Here is a 22,670-nt window from a genome sequence, read left to right on the forward strand (position 1 = left end):
TTGTCTCCCTCCCAATCCCATCTTGTTTCATTTATTCTTCTCCTATCGCACTAACCCCCCATGTTACTTCTCCATGTCCTCATATCAGGGAGATCATATGATAGTTGTCTTTCTTCGATTGACTTATTTCACTAAGCATGATGCCCTCTAGTTCCATCCACGTCGTCACAAATGGCAAGATTTCATTTCTTTTGATGGCTGCATAGTATTCCATTGTGTATATATACCACATCTTCTTTATCCATTCATGATGGGGTTGCTGGGGGGAGGTGGGGTTGGGAGAGGGGGAGGGGGTTATGGACATTGGGGAGGGTATGTGCTATCATGAGTGCTGTGAAGTGTGTAAACCTGGTGATTCACAGACCTGTACCCCTGGGGATAAAAATACATTATATGTTTATAAAAAAAAAAAAGAAAGAAAGAAACTGATTCAAGTATATTAATAAGGAAAACCAGGAAACCACGAAAGAGAAGAATGAATCAGGGGTGCCTGGGTGGCTCAGTGGGTTAAAGCCTCTGCCTTCAGCTCAGGTCATGATCCCAGGGTCCTGGGATCAAGCCCCGCATCAGGCTCTCTGCTCAGCAGGGAGCCTTCTTCCTCCTCTCTCTCTGCCTGCCTTTCTGCCTACTTGTGATCTCTGTCTGTCAAATAAATAAATAAAATCTTTAAAAAAAAAGAGAGAGAGAAGAATGAATCAGAGAAAAACTATAGACACAACCAAAAAACAAGTAATAAAATGGCAATAAATACATATTTATCAATAATAACTAAATGTAAATGCACTAAGTACACCAATAAAAAGAGATAGGGTGACAGAGTGGATTAAAAACAAACAAACAGGAGTGTCTGGGTGGCTCAGTGGGTTAAAGCCTCTGTCTTCAGCTCAGGTCACAATCCCAGGGTCCTGGGATCAAGCCCCACATAAGGCTCTCTGCTGAACAGGGAGCCTGCTTCCTCCTCTCTCTCTGCCTACTTGTAATCTCTGTCAAATAAATAAATAAAATCTTCAAAACAAACAAACAAAACCCAAGATCCATCTATATGCTACCTATAAGGAATTCATTTCAGACCTAAGCCACCTGCAGATTGAAAGTGAAGAGAAAGTGAACATTCATCACGCAAATGATATTGGAAGAATGTTGAGGTAGCACAACTTATACTACACAAAACAGACTTTAAAATGAAGACTATAAGAGGCTAAGAAGGACAAATGTAACAATAAAGGGGGGCCATCCTACAAAAAGATATAACAATTGTAAAAATTTATACATCCAACATGGGAGCACTCAAATATATAACAATAGCAAACATGAGGGAAATGATTGATAGTAATACAAAAATAGTAGGGGACTTTAACACCCCACCTACATCAATGGGCAGATCATCCAAACAGAAAATCAACAAAGTAATGATTTTAAATGACACACTTGACCAGATGTGTTCAGAACATTTTGCCCTAAAATTGCAGAATGCACTTTCTTTCAAGTGCACATGGGACATTCTCCAGAAGAAATCATATATTATTAGGCCACAAGAAAAAGTCTGGAAAGAGCACAAATACAGGGAGTTTAGATAACATGTTAAAACCCAGTGAATGAGTCAACCAAGAAATCAAGGAAGAAATGAAAAATTACATGTAAACAAATGAAAATGAAAATACAATGATATGATATCTTTGGGATGCAGCAAAAATGTTCTAAGTAGGAAATTTATAACAATAGAGGTCTACACTTTAAAGGCAAGAAAAATCTCAAGCAACCTAACCTTATACCTGAAGGAGCTAGAAAAAGAAGAACAAACAAAACCCAAAACCAGCAGAAAGAAGGAAATAAAAAAGGTTAGAGCAGAAATAAATATTATAGAAACAAATAGAATAGAAAAGATCAATGAAACTAGGAGCTGGTTTTGAAAAGATCAACAAAATTGGTAAAACCCTAGTCAGACTCATCAATTAGAGAGGAGTCAAATAAGAAAAATCACAAATGAGAGAGGAGAAGCAACAATGAATACCACAGAAATGCAAACAATTGTAAGATAATATTATGAAAAATTATACATCAACATATTCAACATATTGGACAACCTAGAAGAAATGGATAAATTCCTTGAAACATAACCTGCCAGAACTGAAGCAGGAATAGAGAATCTGAACAGACTGGAACTAGCAATGAAATTGAAAAAATCAGAAAACTCCCAACAAACAAAAGCCCAGGACAAGATGGCATCACAGGCAAATTTTACTTAACATTTGAATAAGAGTTAATACATATTCTCAAACTACTGCAAACAACAAAAAAATAGAAGTGGAAGGAAAACTCTCCAATTCACTTTATGAAGACAGCATTACCCTGATAACAAAATCGCATAAAGATACCAGCAAAAAAGAGAAATATAGGTCAATATCTCTGATTAACTTAGATGCAGAAATACTCAACAAAGTACTGACAAATTGAATCCAACAATACATTAAAGAAATCTTTCACCACAATCAAGTAGGATATATTCCTGAGTTGCAAGAGTAGTTCAATATTCATAAATCAATGTGGTATAACATAGCAAAAAGAGAAACTATAAAAACTATAGGATCATTTCAATAGATGTATAAAAAAATTTGACAAAGTATAACATCCATTCACAATAAAAACCCTCAACAAAGTAGATTAGAGTGAACCTTAAAGTAATAAATGCATTATATGAAAAACCCACAGCAAACATCATACTCAGTGGGGAAAAATTGAGAGCTTTCCCCTAATGGTAGAAACAAATCAAGGATGTCCACTCTCACTACTTTTATTCAATATAGTACTGGAAGTCCTAGCCACAGTTATCAGTCATCAAAAAGAACAGTCATACAAATTGGTAAGGAGGAAGTAAAACTTTTGCTATTTGCAGATGACATGATATTATATATAGAAAACCCACAGACTCCATCAAAAAACTACTAGAACTGATATATGAATTTAGTAAAGTCACAGGATATAAAAATCAACCTAAAGAAATCTGATGCACACTTATACACTAATAATGAAACAGCAACAGGAGAAATTAAGAAAACAATCCAATTTGTAATTATGCCAAAAAATAATGAAGTACCTAGGAATAAACTTAAGAGGAAAAATACCAGTAACTCTGAAAAGTATAAACCTTTCATGAAAAAAATTGAAGATGACCCAAATAAATGAAGACATTCTATCCTCATGGATCAGAAGAACAAAATTGTTAAAATGTCTATACTACTCAAGCAGCCTACAGACTTACTGTAATCCCAATAACATTTTTTAAAGAACTAGAACAAACAATCCTACAATTTGTATAGAACCACAGAAGACCCCAAATAGCTAGAACAATCTTGAAAAAGAAAAAGAGAACTGGAGGTATCACAATTCTAGACTTCAAGTTATATTACAGAGCTGTAATCAAAACAGAGTGGTACTGGCACAAAAAATAGACACATACATAATAGAATAGAAAAACAAACCTAGAAATAAGCCCACAGTTATATGGGCAATTAATCTTTGAAAAAGTAGGAAAGAATATGCAATGGGGAAAAGACGGCCTCTTCAAAAAGTGTTATTGGGAAGGAGACCTCATGCAAAAGTAAGTGGACCACTTTATTTATTTATTTATTTATTTATTTATTTATTTATTTTATTTTTTAAAATATTTTATTTATTTGACAGAAACCACAACCAGGCAGAGAGGCAGGCAGAGAGAGAGGAGGAAGCAGTCTCCCTGTGGAGCAGAGAGCCCGATGTGGAGCTCGATCCCAGGACCCTGGGATCCTGAACTGAGCCAAAGGCAGAGGCTTTAACCCACTGAGCCACTCAGGTGCCCCCACTTTCTTATACCATACACAAAAAGAAACTTGAAGTGGATTAAAGACCTAAATGGGAGAATTGAGACCATAAAAATCCTGGAAGAGAACACAGGCAGTGAATTATGTATTTTTAAAGATTTATTTATTTATTTTTTATTTATTTTTGTAAAAGATTTTATTTATTTATTTGACAGAAAGAGATCACACGTAGGCAGAGAGGCAGGCAGAGAGTGAGAGAGAGAGAGAGGAGGAAGCAGGCTCCCTGCTCAGCAGAGAGCCCGATGTGGGACTCGATCCCAGGACCCTGAGATCATGACCTGAGCCGAAGGCAGCGGCTTAATCCACTGAGCCACCCAGGCGCCCCAGATTTATTTATTTTTAAAGAGAGAGAGAACATGAGTGGGGGAGGCGCAGAAGGAGAGAGAATCTCAAGCAGATTCCCCACTGAGTATGGAGACCAACTGGGACAGTGCCTAGGTGGCTCAGTTGTTAAAGTGTCTGCCTTGGGGTCAGGGCATGATCCTGGGGTCCTGGGATGGAGCCCTGGATCAGGCTCCCTACTCAGTGGGAAACCTGCATCTCCCTCTCCCACTCCCCCTGCTGTGTTCCCTCTTGCTATGTCTCTGTCAAATAAATAAATAAAATCTTAAAAAATAATAGAGACCAGCTGGGGCTCAATCTCATGACCCTGAGGTCATGACCTGAGCCAAAATCAAGAGTTGGACCCTTAACTGATTGAGCCACCCAGGTGCCCCAACAGGCAGTAATTTCTTTGTCGCCAACTGTAGCAACATTTTTCTAGGTATGTCTCCTGAGGCAAGGGAAATAAAAGCAAAATTAAGATTTTGGCCCTTCACAAAAATAAAAATCTTCTGCACAGTAAAGGAAACAATCAACAAAACTAAAAGGCAGCTTACTGAATGGGAGGAGATATTTGCAAATGACATATCCAGTGAAGGGTTAGTATCCAAAATATGTAAGAAGAGATACAACTCAACATCCAAAAAGCAAATAATCCAATTAAAAAGTAGGCAGAAGACTTGAACAGACATTTCTCCAAAGAAGTTATCCCTATGGCCAACAGACACTTGAAGAGATGTTCAATATCCCCCCATCATCAGGGAAATGTAAGTCAAAACAACAATGAGGTATCATCTTACACCTCTCAGAATGGCCAAAGTAAAAAACATAAAAAACAACAAGGATGTGGAGAAAAAGGAACCCTCTTGCACTGTTGGTGGCAATACAAACTTGTGCAGCCACTATGGAAAACAGTATGGAGTTTCTTTTAATAAGTTAAACATAGAACTGGGGGCACCTTGGTGGCTCAGTCATTAAGTGTCTGCCTTCTGCCCAGGTCATGATCCCGGTGCCCTGGGATCTAGCCCCACATTAGGCTCCTTGCTCAGTGGAAAGATGATGGATACCATCATGCTATATTGTTAGCCACCACTTCTCCTGCTTGTATCCCTCTCTCACTCTCTCTCTCTGTGTCAAATAAATAAATAAAATCTTAAAAAAAAAACAACTTTTGTATCAACATGGACGGGACTGGAAGAGATTTTGCTGAGTGAAATAAGTCAAGCAGACAGAGTCAAGTATCATGGTTTCACTTATTTGTGGAGCATAACAAATAACATGGAGGACATAGGGAGATGGAGAGGAGAAGGGACTTGAGGGAAATTGGAAGGGGAGGTGAACCATGAGAGACTATGGACTCTGAAAAACAACCTGAGGGTTTTGAAGGGGTGGGGGGTGGGAGGTTGGGGGAGCCAGGTGGTGGGTATTAAGGAGGGCATGTATTGCATGGAGCACTGGGTGTGGTGCAAAAGCAATGAATTCTGTTATGCTGAAATGAAATAAAATTAAAAACAAAACAAAAAACAAAAACAATACCTGCGAGCTCTCCGACACTCCGACACTCCCGATCCTTCTGTTACCCTTAGTGAGAGAAGTCAATCGGAGAAAGACAACTATCATATGATCTCCCTGATATGAGGACATGGAGAAGCAACATGGGGGATTAGGGGGATAGGAGAAGAATAAATGAAACAAGATGGGATTGGGAGGGAGACAAACCATAAATGACTCTTAATCTCACAAAACAAACTGGGGGTTACTGGGGGGAGGTGGGATTGGGAGAGGGGGAGGGGACTATGGACATTGGGGAGGGTATGTGCTATCGTGAGTGCTGTGAAGTGTGTAAACCTGGCGATTCACAGACCTGTACCCCTGGGGATAAAAATACATTATATGTTTATTTAAAAAAAAAATTTGGAAGGGGAGGCGAACCATAAGAGACTATGGACTCTGAAAAACAACCTGAGGGTTTTGAAGGGTCAGGGGTGGGAGGTTGGGGGAACAGGTAGTGGGTAATGGGGAGGGCACGTTTTGCATGGAGCACTGGGTGTTGTGCAAAAACAATGAATACTGTTACGCTGAAAAAATAAATAAAATGGAAAAAAAAACCCAGAAAACAAACCTTTAAAAAACAAAAACAACAACAAAAAAAAAACCAAAAAAAAAAACCCAAAAACAAAAACCCAAAACATAGAACTACCCTATGATCCAGTAATTACACTACTGGGTAATTACCCAAAGAACACAACACATTAATTCAAAGGAATATATGCACCCTATGTTTATTGCAGCATTATTTGTAATTCCAAAATTATGGAAACCACCCATGTCCATCAATAGATGATTATGTAAAGAAGATTTGGTATGTATATATACAATAGATTATTATTTAGCCATTAAAGAGAAAGAAATCTTGTCATTTGCATGACTTGGATACAGCTAGATTGTGTAATGTTAAGCAACATTAGTCAGAGAAAGATGAATACTTTATGATCTCACTCATATGTGGAATTTAAGAAATAAAGCAAAAAAAAAAAAAACAAAGTAAGAAACACATCCTTAATTACAGAGAGCAATCTGATGGTTATCATAGGGGAAAGAGCTGGGGATGGGTTAAATAGGTAATGGGAATTAAGGAGTGCATATCATGATGAGCACAGGTGTATGAAAGTGTCATAAGTATAAAAGTGTCAAATTACTATGTTGTACACCTGAAACTAATATAACACTGTATGTTAACTATACTGGAATTAAAAATAAAAGAGTAAAGCTATTGTGATGAGCATGGAGTAATGTAAATAATTATTGAATCATTACATGTTCACCTGAAATTAACACAATACTGTATGTTAATTATACATCAATAAAAATCATGAGATAAATATTATTGGAAGATTAAATGCTATTTTTTTAAAAACTTTAAAATTTTTTAATTTATTTTTTCAGCGTAACAGTATTCATTGTTTTTGCACAACACCCAGTGCTCCATGCAATACGTGCCCTCCCTATTACCCACCACCTGGTTCCCCCAACCTCCCACCCCCGCCCCTTCAAAACCCTCAGGTTCTTTTTCAGAGTCCATAGTCTCTTATGGTTCGCCAATGCTATTTTCTTTTTAAGTGAATGTAAAAAGGGAATTTATATTGCAGATGCAGCTTTTTTCATGTTATAGTTCCCAGGTGTTAAATGTATTTTCATTGATTTATATGACTTTGTACTGAAATATAAATCAGGACTATATCCATTCTGGATACCATCATGCTATATTGTTAGACAGATGGTATGTCTATTTTTAAACATTAGATATTATACCCTATACACAGTGGGAAACATAAGTTATATGGTTTCATTAAAGAATAATTAAAACATTAAATACAGCTTACTTAGGGGAACAAAATTTATATAAATATGTGATATTTGGCATTGTGAAATAGACTGAATTGAAATTCATTCTTCAAAAGTAGTTATTGGATATCTGTTCATTCACTGTATTAGTGTTTAATAAGTATACATGTTCTCACTTTCAAAATGTTGAAATTGTAACTTCATAATCAATGAGGATATTAATTTCTGTTTTCCATGCAGCAAAAAATTGGAAAGGAAAAACTGAGATGTAATTTTGCTCTACCTCTTAGATAACCATTAAAGGGTTTTGACCCCAAAGGTTAATTCTTTATATCTGAATGGGCTGATAATACTTTTCTATTCCAAAATCTATAGATTTTCAAGGAGGGCTGTACTGCTCTACCGTCTCCCAGCTCACTTTTTGTCAAAAGATTTCAAGTAGGCAGTTAGCAGTCACTCTTGTGTCTTCAATGCCCTTGGATGCCCTATAATGTGGGGTTGTAGTTGGTGATTATCTTCTCTTGGCTACCATACCCTTGTATACCATTCACCTTGATGCAGTAATCTTTTGGATCCCAAAGAGGCTGCTATGTCAAAGGGGCAAAATCTTCTGATTTCATAACTTCATGCAGTTTGCAGAATTCTATACAGCAGTCAGTGCACATTCCCATGTGTGGTGCTGTAAACTGAAACTGCTTTAGAGTACATCTGCAAACTTGGGGATATAGGGTAAAGAAGCTTTTAAATAAGTAATAACAGTAGGTGAGAATAGCGTTTGAATTATACATGAATCCTGGGTAGCTTTGCAATAGCATCAGCTTTGCTGGCAACCAAAATAGGAAGAGTTACTTTTCTTCTCATTGAGATAAGAAAAGTGTAGGGGCACCTGGGTGGCTCAGTCATTAAGCATCTGCCTTTGGTTCAGGTCATGATTCCAGGGTCCTGGGATCAAGCCTGTGTTGGGCTGCCTACTTCATGGGAAGCCTGCTTCTCCCTCTCATTCTCCCCCTTCTTGTATCCTCTCTCTTGCTGTCTCCCTGTCAAATAAATAAAATATTTTTAAAAAGAGATAAGAAAAGTGTAAATTATGTGTCACTTTGTTTTCCTTTCCCATGTTAAATTTTATCAGTTGACACCTATTTGCCTTCTCCCAAGTGACTAGTGCAGCTACTCCCCATCCTTTTGCCTTCATCTAGGGCAGTCTTCTATCCATGGTCTCCATTTTTCTATAACAGCATTTCTTTATTATGCTGATTTCATAGCTATGTGGTGTGTGGATGAAAAAGGAGTCTTTTTTAAAAATATTCTATTTATTTGACAGAGACAAATCACAACTAGGCAGAGAGGCAAGCAGAGAGAGAGGAGGAAGCAGGCTCCCTGTGGAGCAGAGAGCCAGATGCGGAGCTCGATCCCAGGACCCTGGGATCATGACCTGAGCCGAAGGCAGAGGCTTTAACCCATTGAGCCACCCAGGCACCCCGAAAAAGGAGTCTTAATGGTGGACTCTAAATGGATATGAGGTAAATTCAGGCTAAGCCATGAGGTATACAAACCTGTGTCCTTGAACAGGGACAGGTAATTCACTACCAGCTAAAGAAGTAGTGTCCTCATCTTTATTAACAAGGAAACCCACTAATGAAGAGAACCCTCCTTTTCTAAAAAGGTCATCACCCTCACCCACCTCCTTAAAGGCAGTTTGAGTCAGGGAGGGATAAAAATATGCAGGGGAAATAGTGGAAGTGGGCACTACAGAGAACGGAGGAAAGCTCTGCAAGGGAAAGTGCCTTTAAATGTTTCATTTTCTCTACCATTTTTTCCTCAATCTTTTTCCCTGGTTATCAAATAATTAAACATTTTTACAATAATTTTCATCTCATACAGTTAGTAATTGATTTGCTTGGGATGATTCCTAAGAGGCCCAGAAAGTACACTGATTTATTCAAATCAAAAGAAACATTCTCATGCAACTGGATTCTCATTTACTATGTCCAAATATGATATAGAGATACCAGTTATTTAAGAGAAAACACCTGAAGGTAACTCCTGGCTTCCAGTATCAATGTAGTGATTCTGATGGAATTTTAGAGCCCCTATTATCCATGATTATCAAATAGTAACATCTTCAATTTAGAAAATAGTCTATCTAGCTAGTATTTCAAAAAAGAGTGCTGGAGAGAGCCTATAACTCAGGGGTCTCTTATTTAACTGTTGTGTGGTCACAAACCTTCAGGTAATCTCAATTCAGGAGCCTGCACACACCTGGTCCTCATCATTACAAATATAACTAAAATAAAAATCTCCTTTCAACCCACAAAAACTTTCCACAAACACAGGAGAGAAAGAAAACATTTTTTTTAGTCAAATAGACATTAAACCATGTGGTGTGCTTCACAGGAAATCTACTAAGAGATTGAAAAAAGAAAGACAGTGCCCTTTTACATAGTTTAGCAGATAAAACTCATCACGTTTCCAAAATCAACAATAATAATAAGGAAGAGGAATTGACAGCATCATTTGTCATGCATAATTCATTGTAAATTGGTTATTGGGGTGATCATCTGTGCTAGCTAATTGGCTTATCTATAGGAAAATAAAGTTCTCACATTTTTGTAACAAGAAGTGGTTTTGGATTTGGATTGAGATGCGCAGCAAGTTTAAGACTCTATCCACTGAAACAAGGAGATAGGAGCACTATGTCTCTTGATTACATTTCAGAGATGGTCGGTCCTCAAGTCCTGGAGAAAGTCATATTTGGGTTGCCATTTGGGCAGAAAGTTTGTGAAAATATTTACATATTGAAGGGGCAGAGAAAGAATTTATGACTGAAATCTTTTACAACTAAATGCTCTAAAAAAGAGAAGAGGGTCCTTTGTGGTTAGGTCATGTGGGTTCTACAGAGGTCTGGGTGAAAGGGAGGTCAGGGACCTACAGGCAGGAAGCATCCTGTCTAAGGTTTATTTAAGCTGGGAGAAATATTAAAGCCCCCGGGGTCATAGGCATCTTTCTACTTTAGCATCCTTTGCATGCAACCTATAGTTATTTACAGATACTTTATATGTGTCATTTTTTATAGAATAAAGCAATTTTTATCTTGATTTTCAAAGTTCTCTCAAAGCAATTATTATGTTGACATAAATCTAAGCCTAATCACATAATATCTTTACTTCCTTTTTATTTTTGGTGTCACCCAATTCTTGGGCAACACCTTCTCTTAAGGAAAGGCCAAGGCAGAAATTAGAATAAGATTGATCATGTTTATCTATATATTAAAATTTGATAGCTAAAAATAGTGTCATAATTTCAAAAGCAGAAATTAAGAAATTATGAATTAAAAGTCAGAAATTATAAAAGTCAATCTGGGTATGTTCATAAACTAATTAAAGCTATCACTAAAATATTTTTCTCTCTTTTTTCTCTAACCCCAAAGTACCTTGCTCTTTTTCAATACATAGTATCTAAATGTATTTTATTCTAGGGTTGAAAACAATCCAGGTAAAACTCACCGTAAGTTTATTTGTGTAATAAAGAGATTCAGAGCTTAACTATTTTTATTTATAAAATCTTAAATCTACATTTTTAAGGAAGACTGTATCTATTTCATTGGCTTAGTCATTTTTTTCCCCAGAACTACTTCTAAATCCTTCATTTTGAATTTACTTTTCCTTTAAAATTCCAGACGTTTGGAGTGGCATCACCATAATGGTAATACAGTTTTATCTTGACTTTGCTCCCCCTCATAAGAACAACTAATAACTGTTTCTGGACAAGGAATACCTGAAATAATCCTGGAACATAAAGGTATGCTTTAGCCTTACTATTAAGCAGTTCCCATGCATCAGAAAGACTAAGAAAGATTGAACTAGAACCATATGAGAAAAATTTACATGCTGACACAATTGCCTATCACCCAGGCTGGCACAGCACCATGCCAAGAAGTCTTCCCTGAACCTACAGTTTCTCCAGTGGAAAAACAGGCCAGGGTGGCCCTCCTTTTCCCTTAGCATTGTGAGTCACCTTTTGGGAGCTCTTGGTCTGGTCTCACCCCATGGGGATTAAAAGAAATCTCTAGGGTTTGACTGCAGAATCTAATTGTGATGAGAATGTAGGAGAAGCTTGCAACAACCAGCACTTGGATCTTGATAGACTAAGTTCCTGCAACACCCAAGTAGTAGTTGCAACCAGCAGGTTTGATCATCTGGAAAGTCAAGTCAAAGATAGTTTGACTAGGGACCTTAACAGTATGAAAATCCACCTAATCTGGTTCTTTAAACAAAGGCCGGTAGACCCTGCAGCCTGGTCTGTCCCTGCCTTGACAGGGAAGTTGAGTCATAACCTGGCCCACTGTCAGTGTATTTCCTGGTCCATTTTACCTAGAAGTCTGGCAATGACAACTGCAAGCTGCTTATTCCAGCAATCCTCCAGCAGAGAGTAAGACAAACAGAGCTGATCACCTACAGGGCAAAGTCAGTGAGAGTGTTTGGCCACAAAACTTGGGATAAGACCAGAAAGACCTGTGCTTGGTATAGAGAGATTGGTATGGAGAGATGCCCCTCCTCCACCAGGCAGAGGAGATAATTCATAATCCCAATTACTACTATGATTACCTCTTAGCACCACTGGAGCAGAAAGACTACCTCAACATGTAAAAGGATGTGTAGCCTGGCAATGCTTGGGCACAGAATCAGGCAGAGCTGATAGCAGATCAAAACTGGTGACCCTGTTTGGCCAGGGTACTTGAAGCATGGGCTAGTTTGAGTTTATATCACAAAGAGCCTTGCCAGACTTGGCACTGTTTCCTCAACCCAGTCAGGGAAACTGATTTACAGCCCCACCCATTTCTGAATACAGTTTCAGCCTTTTAGACCAGGCAACCTAATCAAAGCAAATGGGAATCTCCATAGCCCATTCAATAGCTCCTCATAGTGGAACTTGAATAAAAAACACAGTTACGATGTTCTCCACGTGTGAAGCAGGACAGGTAGCCTAGTTTGGCCAGAGAATTCAGTGCAATCTTGGCCAAACTGAGTCTTCAAGCAAACCATGCAGGCTGTAGGCCCCATCGTGCTGTTCTGCCAGGGCTAGAAAACTAAATCACAGCCCCATCTAATGTAAAATATAGCATCCACATATAGACCTGACCATCTATTAAGTTTGGTCAGAGAACCCAGGCAATGACAGAGACCATCCTGCAGCTTTTCTTGGGCATGAAACCAAGCCAGCAGTCCTATTCAACTGTTTTCTACTAACAGCACCACTACACCCTGAACTCAGGACTCAGTGGCCTCACCCAAAAATTTTACCAATAGGAAGCCCTACAAGGAGACATTTCCAGACATAAAAGCTGAGTTGATGGTGAAGAAATGTCTCTGCCCAAGTGAACCAGTAGCATCTTAAAGAAAAGATAATTTACTAAAATTTTCAGATACCAATGTAAAGAATAAAGAACTACAGAAAATTGGGTAATGATGATGTGACCAAAGGAAACTAATAAAGCTCCAAAAGTGACCCTAAAGAAATCAAAATCTATGAATGGTCAAAATATTCAGAAAGATCCACATTAAAGAGTTTAACAAAATTGAAAAATGAAAAAAAAGACAAATAATATCAGAAAAACAATTTATGAACAAAATAAGAAGTTCAACAAAGAAATAGATAACGATTAAAAAAAAACTCTAGAAATTCCAGAACTAAAACATACAATGCCTACACTGAAGAATTTAGTAGGGAACGTGAAAGCAATCTCAACTGTACAGAGGAAAGGATGATTCACCAAGAGAATGATGCATCTGAAATAATCCAGGTAGAGAAGCAAAAAAAAAAAAAAAAAAAAAAAGCCTACAGGACTTACAGAATGCAATTATTTTTAAAAATCCACATTATGGGAATTCCAAAAGGAGGGCAAAGGCCAAAGTTATATATATATTTTTTTTTTCAAAGTTATATTTAAAGGAATACAGATTGAAAACTTCCCCAACCTGGGGAGAGAAATGGACATCCAGATACATGAGGCCAAAGGATGTAAAACAGGCTCAACCCTATTTTGGGTTAAACCTAAATATGGCTACACAAAGGCATAATATAAATTGTCAAAGTCACTGAAAAAGCAAATGTTGAAAGCATCAAGAGAAAAAAGGATAATTTACACACAAGAAAATCCTTATAAAATTATCAGTGGAATTCTCAACAGAAATATTTCAGACCAGCAGAAAATGAGATGATATATTTATAATACCAAAATAAAGCACAAACTGTCAATCAAGAATCCTATATTCAAAAAAACTGTCCTTCAGAAGTGAGAGAGATAATTTTCTGAATGAACAAAAACTGAGGGAGTTCACCACTAGACCCACCTTATAAGAAATCCTAAAAGGAGCTCTCTCTGTGGTAGTAAGGTGACACTAATTTTAACATCATAAAAACATAAAAAGGTAGCATGAAACTCACTACTAATGGTAAGTATGAAGTCAAAGTTAGATTTTATAATACGGTAATGGTGGTGTTTAATTCAATTACAACTCCATGTTAAAAGTCAAAAAAGAAATGTAAGGAAAGTCATTATTTAATGATAAAAGATTCAATTAATCAGGAAGATATAACAATGATAAATATTTATGCACTCAGCATTGATACACCCATATATACATATATATGAGTGCATTGATACACCCATATATATATATATGGGTGTATCAATGCTGAGTGTGTGTATATATATATATACACACACACACACACACATATATATATATATATATAATTAAAAGGGAAATAAACAGCAATGCAGTAAGAAATGGGGACTTTAATACCCTACTCTTGACAACGGACATCATACAAAAAGAGAATCAATAAGAATACAGTAAATTTGAACAAAATTGTAAAGGGTACCTAACAGACATAATACAGACATTATTCTGACAACAAAATACACAGCCTTTTCAAGTATACATAGAACACATATTAGGCACAAAACAATCTTAGCACATTTAAGACGACTGAAATCACACTAAGTATCTTTTCTATTTTCATTACCTACTCACAGATGAAAAATTAGAGAAAAACTAGAAAATTTACATATATATGAAAATTTAAAAATGTTCTCATGAACAATCAATGGATCAAAGAAGAAATTAAAGAAGAAGTAAATAAGTATCTTAAGAAGATTAAAATGGAAACACAACATACCAAAACTTATGGAATGCAGCAAAAACAGTTCTAAGAGGGAATTTTATTGAAATAAACACATTAAAAAAACACAAAGATCTCAAATAAATAACTATATGCCTAAAAGAACTAGAAAAAGAACAGAGAACAAATTAGCAGAAGGAAGAAAATAATAGAAATTAGATCAGAAATAAATGCACACAGAAAAACAAAGATTAACAAAATGAGTTTTTTTCAATACATGCAAAATTGACAAATGTTAGCTAATCAAAGAAAGAAAAAAGAAAATCCAAGTTAAAAAATTATAACCGATAAAGAAGACATTACAAATGGTACCATAGAAATACGAAGGATCATAAAAACCTTCTGTAAAAAACTGCATACCAACAATTGAAAAACCTAGAAGAAATGGAAAAAAAAATTTTAGAAACAAAATTTACCATCACTGAATAAATATAAAGTCTGAAAAGACAAATTACTAGCAAGAAAATTGAATCAGTAACCAGAAATCTCCCAATGAATAAAAGCCCATGACCAGAAGTCTTCATTGGTGAATTCTATCAAACAATTAAAGAATTAATGCCAATACTTCTCAAACTTTTCCAAAAAATCAGAGGAGAAAACACTACCAAATTCATTTAACAAGTCCAGCATTATCCTGCCACCAAAGCCAGAAAAGGACACTATCAGGAAAACAACAACAATAACAACAACAACAAACTAGAAGTCGATATCTATGATAGATGCAGATACAAAATTTCTCGAAATATTAGCAAATTAATTTTAGCAGCACATTAAAAGGGTCCTTCAGCATAATAAATTGGAATTTTACTCTAGGATGCAAAGATGATTAAATATAAACAGATCAATCAATTTGATACATCACATTAATAGAAAGTCTGAATAAAATCATATGATCATTTCGATACACACAGAAAAAGCAACCAACAAAAGTCAACATATATTCATGATAATAACTCTTAAAATGTGGCTACAGAAAGAACGTATATCAACATAATAAAGGCCATGTATGACAAACCCACAGCTAACATCATACAGGTAAAATGATAAAATGCTTCAAGTTTTTTCTCTAAAATCTGAAACAAGACAGGGTGCCCATTTTCACCACTTCTATTTAGTAGGGTACTAGCAAAATCTTAGCCAGAGCAATCATGCTAAGAAAAGAAATTAAAAGCATCATAATTGAAAAGAGAGAAGTACAACATTTTCAGATGGCATGATTTCATGTATAGAAAATCTTAAGTCCTCCACCAAAAATCTGTTAGATATAATTAATGATTTAATAAATTTGCAGGCTTCAAAATTAACATACAAAACCAGTAACATTTTTATACCCTACCAATGAATTATCTGAAAAAGAAAAAAAGAAAGAAAGAAAATGTTCCCATTTAAGGTAACATCAAAAACAACAAGATACTTAGGTAAAATTTAATGGATGAGATGAAATATTTCTACAATGAAAACCATAAGATATTAATGAAAAGCATCACATATTCATAAATTTTAATTCTTTTCTCATTTTTTAAAATTTAAATTCAATTAGCCAGCTGAGAGTAGAACATTAGTTTCAGGTGTAGTGTTCAATAAATTATCAGTTGCATATATTATTAAAATGTTCATACTACCCAAAGCCATCTATAGAGTCAATGCAATCTCTATCAAAATTTCAATGACATTTTCTTACAGAGATAGCAAAAGAATCCTAAAATTTATATGGAATCACAGGACTCTGAATAGCCAATTCTGTCCTGAAAAAGAAGAACAAGCAGGAGGTATCATACCTCTTGATTTTAAGCTATATTGTAAAGACATACTCACCAAAATAGTAATGGTACTGGCATAAAAACAGACACATCGGCCAATGGAACAAAACCAAGAGCCTAGAAATAAACCAATGTATACACCATCAACTAATATTTGACAAGATAGCCAAGAATAAGGAGAAAAAAATATCTCTTCAATAAAAGATGTTGAAGAAAATAGTATACTTACATACAAAGAATGATGCAAGACCTGTAACTTACACCACCTACAAAAATTAACTTGAAGTGGATAAATGACTAAGATAGAATACTCCAAAGCATGGAAATCCTAGAAGAAAACAAGAAAAAAAAAAGCCATTTGACAAGGGTCTCAGCAATGATTTTAGATATGAAACCTAAAGCACAAACCACAAAAATAGAAAAATAAATATATAAAATTATATCAAACAAAAATAGGTTCTGGCAGCAAAGGAGAAGATCAACAAAATGAAGAGAACCTATAAAATGGGAAAAATAATTTCAAACCATATATTTGATAAGGGGTAGATATCTCGAACATATAAAGAACTCCTATAACTCAATAGCAAAAAAACAAACAAACAAAAAAACCCAGCCAATTTAAAAAATGGGTTAACAATATCAATAGACATTTTTTCTAAAGAAAATATATAAAATGCAAATAGGTACATTAAAAGATGCTCAATATCAATAATCATTAGGGCAATGTAAATTAAAACTACAATGAAATATCATTTCATGTCTTTTGGAATGGCTATTGTCAAAATGTCGAGAGATAATAAATGCTGGAGAAGATGTAGAGGAAAAGGAAACCTGTGGAGTGTTGGGATTGTAAGCTGATGTAGCTGCCATGGAAAACAGTAGGGAGGTTTATAATAAAATTAGAAATTGAACTACCATATGTTCTAGCATTTCTACTTTTGGGAATACATCCAAAGGAAACAAAAACACTATGTCAAAGAGATAACCATATCCCCACATTCAATGCTGCATTATTCACAATAGCCAAGACTTGGAAACAACCTAAGCGCTCCTCAATGGAGGAATGAATAAAATATTTGTGAGATACACACACATACATACACACAGACAATAAAAGAAATAAATCTGCCATTTGTGACAATATGCACAGAACTTCAGGGCATTGTGCTAAGTAAAATAAGTCAGACAGACAAAGACACATTCAGAGATAGATAAAAAAGGGAGAGGGAGACAGAAAATAAACTTATAGATCAAATTTGTGGTAGCCAGAAGTAATGAGGGAGTGGAGAGGTTAGAAGAAAACTGTTTAAAGGTAAAAACTGCTAGTGATAAGTACTAGAGTTGTGTAACATGGTGACTACAAGTTATACATGTATATATGAAAGTGGCTAAGAATAAATTTTGACTTCTTATCACAAGGGAAAAACATTTTTCCTCCTTTTTTATATTTATATAATAGATATTAACTAAACTTATTGTGATAATCATTTTGCAATATACATAATCCAATGAATTTTGATTACACCTACAACTTATTCAGTGTTGTATATTAAAGTATATCTCAATATAACTCAAAAATCCTGACATCTATCTAAATTTTAATATTTCTATGTCTTTATGAATATGGATAGTTATGATGAATATTTTGCTATTTGTTCTGCTAATTTGAATATGTTACTTAATGCCTTAGAAATATAGCTCTTCTTTTTAAAATGTGAGATTATAATGTCTGCCTTAGTTAATACATGCATAAATTGGAAAAAATAAGTAATATGGTAGAATTTCTAAGTAATAATTCTTTTTTTTTATAAAGATTTTGTTTATTTATTTGATAGAGATCACAAGTAGATAGAGAGGCAGGCAGAGAGAGAGAGAGAGGGAAGCAGGCTCCCTGCTGAGCAGAGAGCCCGATGCGGGACTCGATCCCAGGACCCTGAGATCATGACCTGAGCCGAAGGCAGTGGCTTAACCCACTGAGCCACCCAGGCATCCTAAGTAATAATTCTTAATCCATCAAAGAATATAGATTTCACTAGGCTTGTTCTACTGACAGAATCACTATCAGGAAATTATGAAGTGTTTTAACCAAAACCTTCCTTTTGAGTTTTGTCAAATACATTGACAAAATTTATGTCTTGATAAAAGGATTGAAAATCAATAGTTGATAGAGCAACACAACAGCAACAGTTGAGAAAATAATGTTGGTAAAATAGAAAATCTGAGGGAGATCTTATGTTCTGGACTTGCTAGGAAGATGGATCACAGACTCACATGTTACTGAATAGAGGAGTTAACATGGAACTAATTGAAAGTGTCAGTTATCCATTGTGTTTCACATACCTAGATTAAAGGAGATTTTTTTATTAACTATAAATATCTCTTCTCAACTACATAAATATAAATTTATTTTTTTAATTAATTAATTTACTTTTCAGCGTAACAGTATTCATTGTTTTTGCACAACACCCAGTGCTCCATGCAATACGTGCCCTCCCTATTACCCACCACCTGGTTCCCCCAACCTCCCACCCCTGCCCCTTCAAAACAGTCAGGTTGTTTTTCAGAGTCCATAGTCTCTTATGGTTCACCTCCCCTTCCAATTTACCTCAACTTCCTTCTCCTCTCCATCTCCCAATATCCTCCATGTCATTTGTTATGCTCCACAAATAAGTGAAACCATATGATCCTTGACTCTCTGTGCTTGACTTATTTCACTCAGCATAATCACTTCCAGTCCCGTCCATGTTGCTACAAAAGTTGGATCTTCATCCTTTCTTTCTTTTTTTTTTTATAAACATATAATGTATTTTTATCCCCAGGGGTACAGGTCTGTGAATCGCCAGGTTTACACACTTCACAGCACTCACCATAGCACATACCCTCCCCAATGTCCATAACCCCTTTCCCCTCTCCCAACCCCACCTCCCCCCAGCAACCCCCAGTTTGTTTTCTGAGATTAAGAGTCATTTATGGTTTGTCTCCCTCCCAATCTCATCTTGTTACATTTATGCTTCTCCTACCCCCTACCCCCCATGTTGCATCTCCACGTCCTCATATCAGGGAGATCATATGATAGTTGTCTTTCTCCGATTGACTTATTTCACTAAGCATGATACCCTCTAGTTCCATCCACGTTGTTGCAAATGGCAAGATTTCATTTCTTTTGAAGGCTGCATAGTATTGCATTGTGTATATATACCACTTCTTCTTTATCCATTCATCTGTTGATGGACATCTAGGTTCTTTCCATAGTTTGGCTATTGTAGACATTGCTGCTAGAAACATTCGGGTACACGTGCCCCTTCGGATCACTATGTTTGTATCTTTAGGGTAAATACCCAATAGTGCAATTGCTGGGTCATAGGGTAGTTCTATTTTCAAAATTTTGAGGAACCTCCATGCTGTTTTCCAGAGTGGTTGCACCAGCTTTCATTCCAACCAACAGTGTAGGAGGGTTCTCCTTTCTCTGCATCAGCACCAGCATCTGTCATTTACTGACTTTTTAGTCTTAGCCATTCTGACTGGTATGAGGTGATATCTCATTGTGGTTTTGATTGTATTTCCCTGATGCCGAGTGATGTGGAGCACTTTGTCATGTGTCTGTTGGCCATCTGGATGTCTTCTTTGCAAAAATGTCTGTTCATGTCCTCTGCCCATTTCTTGATTGGATTGTTTGTTCTTTGGGTGTTGAGTTTGCTAAGATCCTTATAGATTTTGGATACTAGCCCTTTATCTGATATGTCGTTTGCAAATATCTTCTCCCACTCTGTCAGTTGTCTTTTGGTTTTGTTAACTGTTTCCTTTGCTGTGCAAAAGCTTTTGATCTTGATGAAATCCCAATAGTTCATATTTTCCCCTGCTTCCCTTGCCTTTGCCAATGTTCCTAGGAAGATGTTGCTGCGGCTGAGGTCGAAGAGGTTGCTGCCTGCGTTCTCCTCAAGGATTTTGATGGATTCCTTTCTCACATTGAGGTCCTTCATCCATTTGGAGTCTATTTTGGTGTGTAGTGTAAGGAAGTGGTCCAATTTCATTTTTCTGCATGTGGCTGTCCAATTTTCCCAGCACCATTTATTGAAGAGGCTGTCTTTTTTCCATTGGACATTCTTTCCTGCTTTGTCGAAGATTAGTTGACCATAGAGTTGAGGGTCTAATTCTGGGCTCTCTAATCTGTCCATTGATCTATGTGTCTGTTTTTGTGCCAGTACCATGCTTTCTTTATGATGACAGCTTTGTAATAGAGCTTGAAGTCCGGAATTGTGATGCCACCCACTTTGGCTTTCTTTTTCAATATTCCTTTGGCGATTCGAGGTCTTTTTTGGTTCCATATAAATTTTAGGATTCTTTGTTCCATTTCTTTGAAAAAAATGGATGGGATTTTGATAGGGATTGCATTAAATGTGTAGATTGCTTTAGGTAGCATAGACATTTTCACAATATTTATTCTTCCAATCCAGGAGCATGGAACATTTTTCCATTTCTTTGTGTCTTCCTCAATTTCTTTCATGAGTACTTTAGAGTTTTCTGCATATAGATTCTTAGCTTCTTTGGTTAGGTTTATTCCTAGGTATCTTATAATTTTGGGTGCAATTGTAAATGGGATTGACTCCTTAATTTCTCTTTCTTCTGTCTTGTTGTTGGTGTACAGAAATGCAACTGATTTCTGTGCATTGATTTTATATCCTGACACTTTACTGAATTCCTGTACATGTTCTAGCAGTTTTGGAGTGGAGTCTTTTGGGTTTTCCACATATAGTATCATATCATCTGCAAAGAGTGATAGTTTGACTTCTTCTTTGCCGATTTGGATGCCTTTAATTTCTTTTTGTTGTTTGATTGTTGAGGCTAGGACTTCTAGTACTATGTTGAATAGCAGTGGTGATAATGGACATCCCTGCTGTGTTCCTGACCTTAACAGAAAAGCTTTCAGTTTTTCTCCATTGAGAATGATATTTGCGGTGGGTTTTTCATAGATGGCTTTGATAATATTGAGGTATGTGCCCTCTATCCCTACACTTTGAAGAGTTTTGATCAGGAAGGGATGCTGTACTTTGTCAAATGCTTTTTCAGCATCTATTGAGAGTATCATATGGTTCTTGTTCTTTCTTTTATTAATGTGTTCTATCACATTGATTGATTTGTGGATGTTGAACCAAACCTGCAGCCCTGGAATAAATCCAACTTGATCGTGGTGAATAATCCTTTTAATGTACTGTTGAATCCTATTGGCTAGTATTTTGGTGAGAATTTTTGCATCTGTGTTCATCAAGGATATTGGTCTGTAGTTCTCTTTTTTGGTGGGGTCCTTGTCTGGTTTTGGGATCAAGGTGATGCTGGCCTCATCAAATGAGTTTGGAAGTTTTCCTTCCATTTCTATTTTTTGGAAGAGTTTCAGGAGAATAGGAATGAGTTCTTCTTTAAATGTTTGGGAGAATTCCCCTGGGAAGCCGTCTGGCCCTGGGCTTTTGCTTGTTTGGAGATTTTTGATGACTGTTTCAATCTCCTTACTGGTTATGGGCCTGTTCATGTTTTCTATTTCTTCCTGATTCAGTTGTGGTAGTTTATATGTCTCTAGGAATGCATCCATTTCTTCCAGATTGTCAAATTTGTTGGCGTAGAGTTGCTCATAGTATGTTCTTATAATTGTCTGTATTTCTTTGGTGTTAGTTGTGATCTCTCCTATTTCATTCATGATTTTATTTATTTGGGTCTTTTCTCTTTTCTTTTTGATAAGTCTGGCCAGGAGTTTATCAATCTTATTGATTCTTTCAAAGAACCAGCTCCTAGTTTCATTGATTTGTTCTATTGTTTTTTTGGTTTCTATTTCATTGATTTCTGCTCTGATCTTTATGATTTCTCTTCTCCTGCTGGGTTTAGGGTTTCTTTCTTGTTCTTTCTCCAGCTCCTTTAGGTGTAGGGTTAGGTTGTGTACTTCAGACCTTTCTTGTTTCTTGAGAAAGGCTTGTACTGCTATATATTTTCCTCTCAGGACTGCCTTTGTTGCATCCCACAAAATCTGTTGCATCAGATTTTGAACTGTTGTGTTTTCATTATCATTTGTTTCCATGAATTTTTTCAATTCTTCTTTAATTTCCTGGTTGACCCATTCATTCTTTAGAAGGATGCTCTTTAGCCTCCATGTATTTGGGTTCTTTCCAAATTTCCTCTTGTGATTGAGTTTTAGCTTCAGAGCGTTGTGGTCTGA

The sequence above is a fragment of the Meles meles genome, chromosome 2 (assembly GCF_922984935.1).
Source record: "Meles meles chromosome 2, mMelMel3.1 paternal haplotype, whole genome shotgun sequence".
Classification (NCBI taxonomy): domain Eukaryota; kingdom Metazoa; phylum Chordata; class Mammalia; order Carnivora; family Mustelidae; genus Meles; species Meles meles.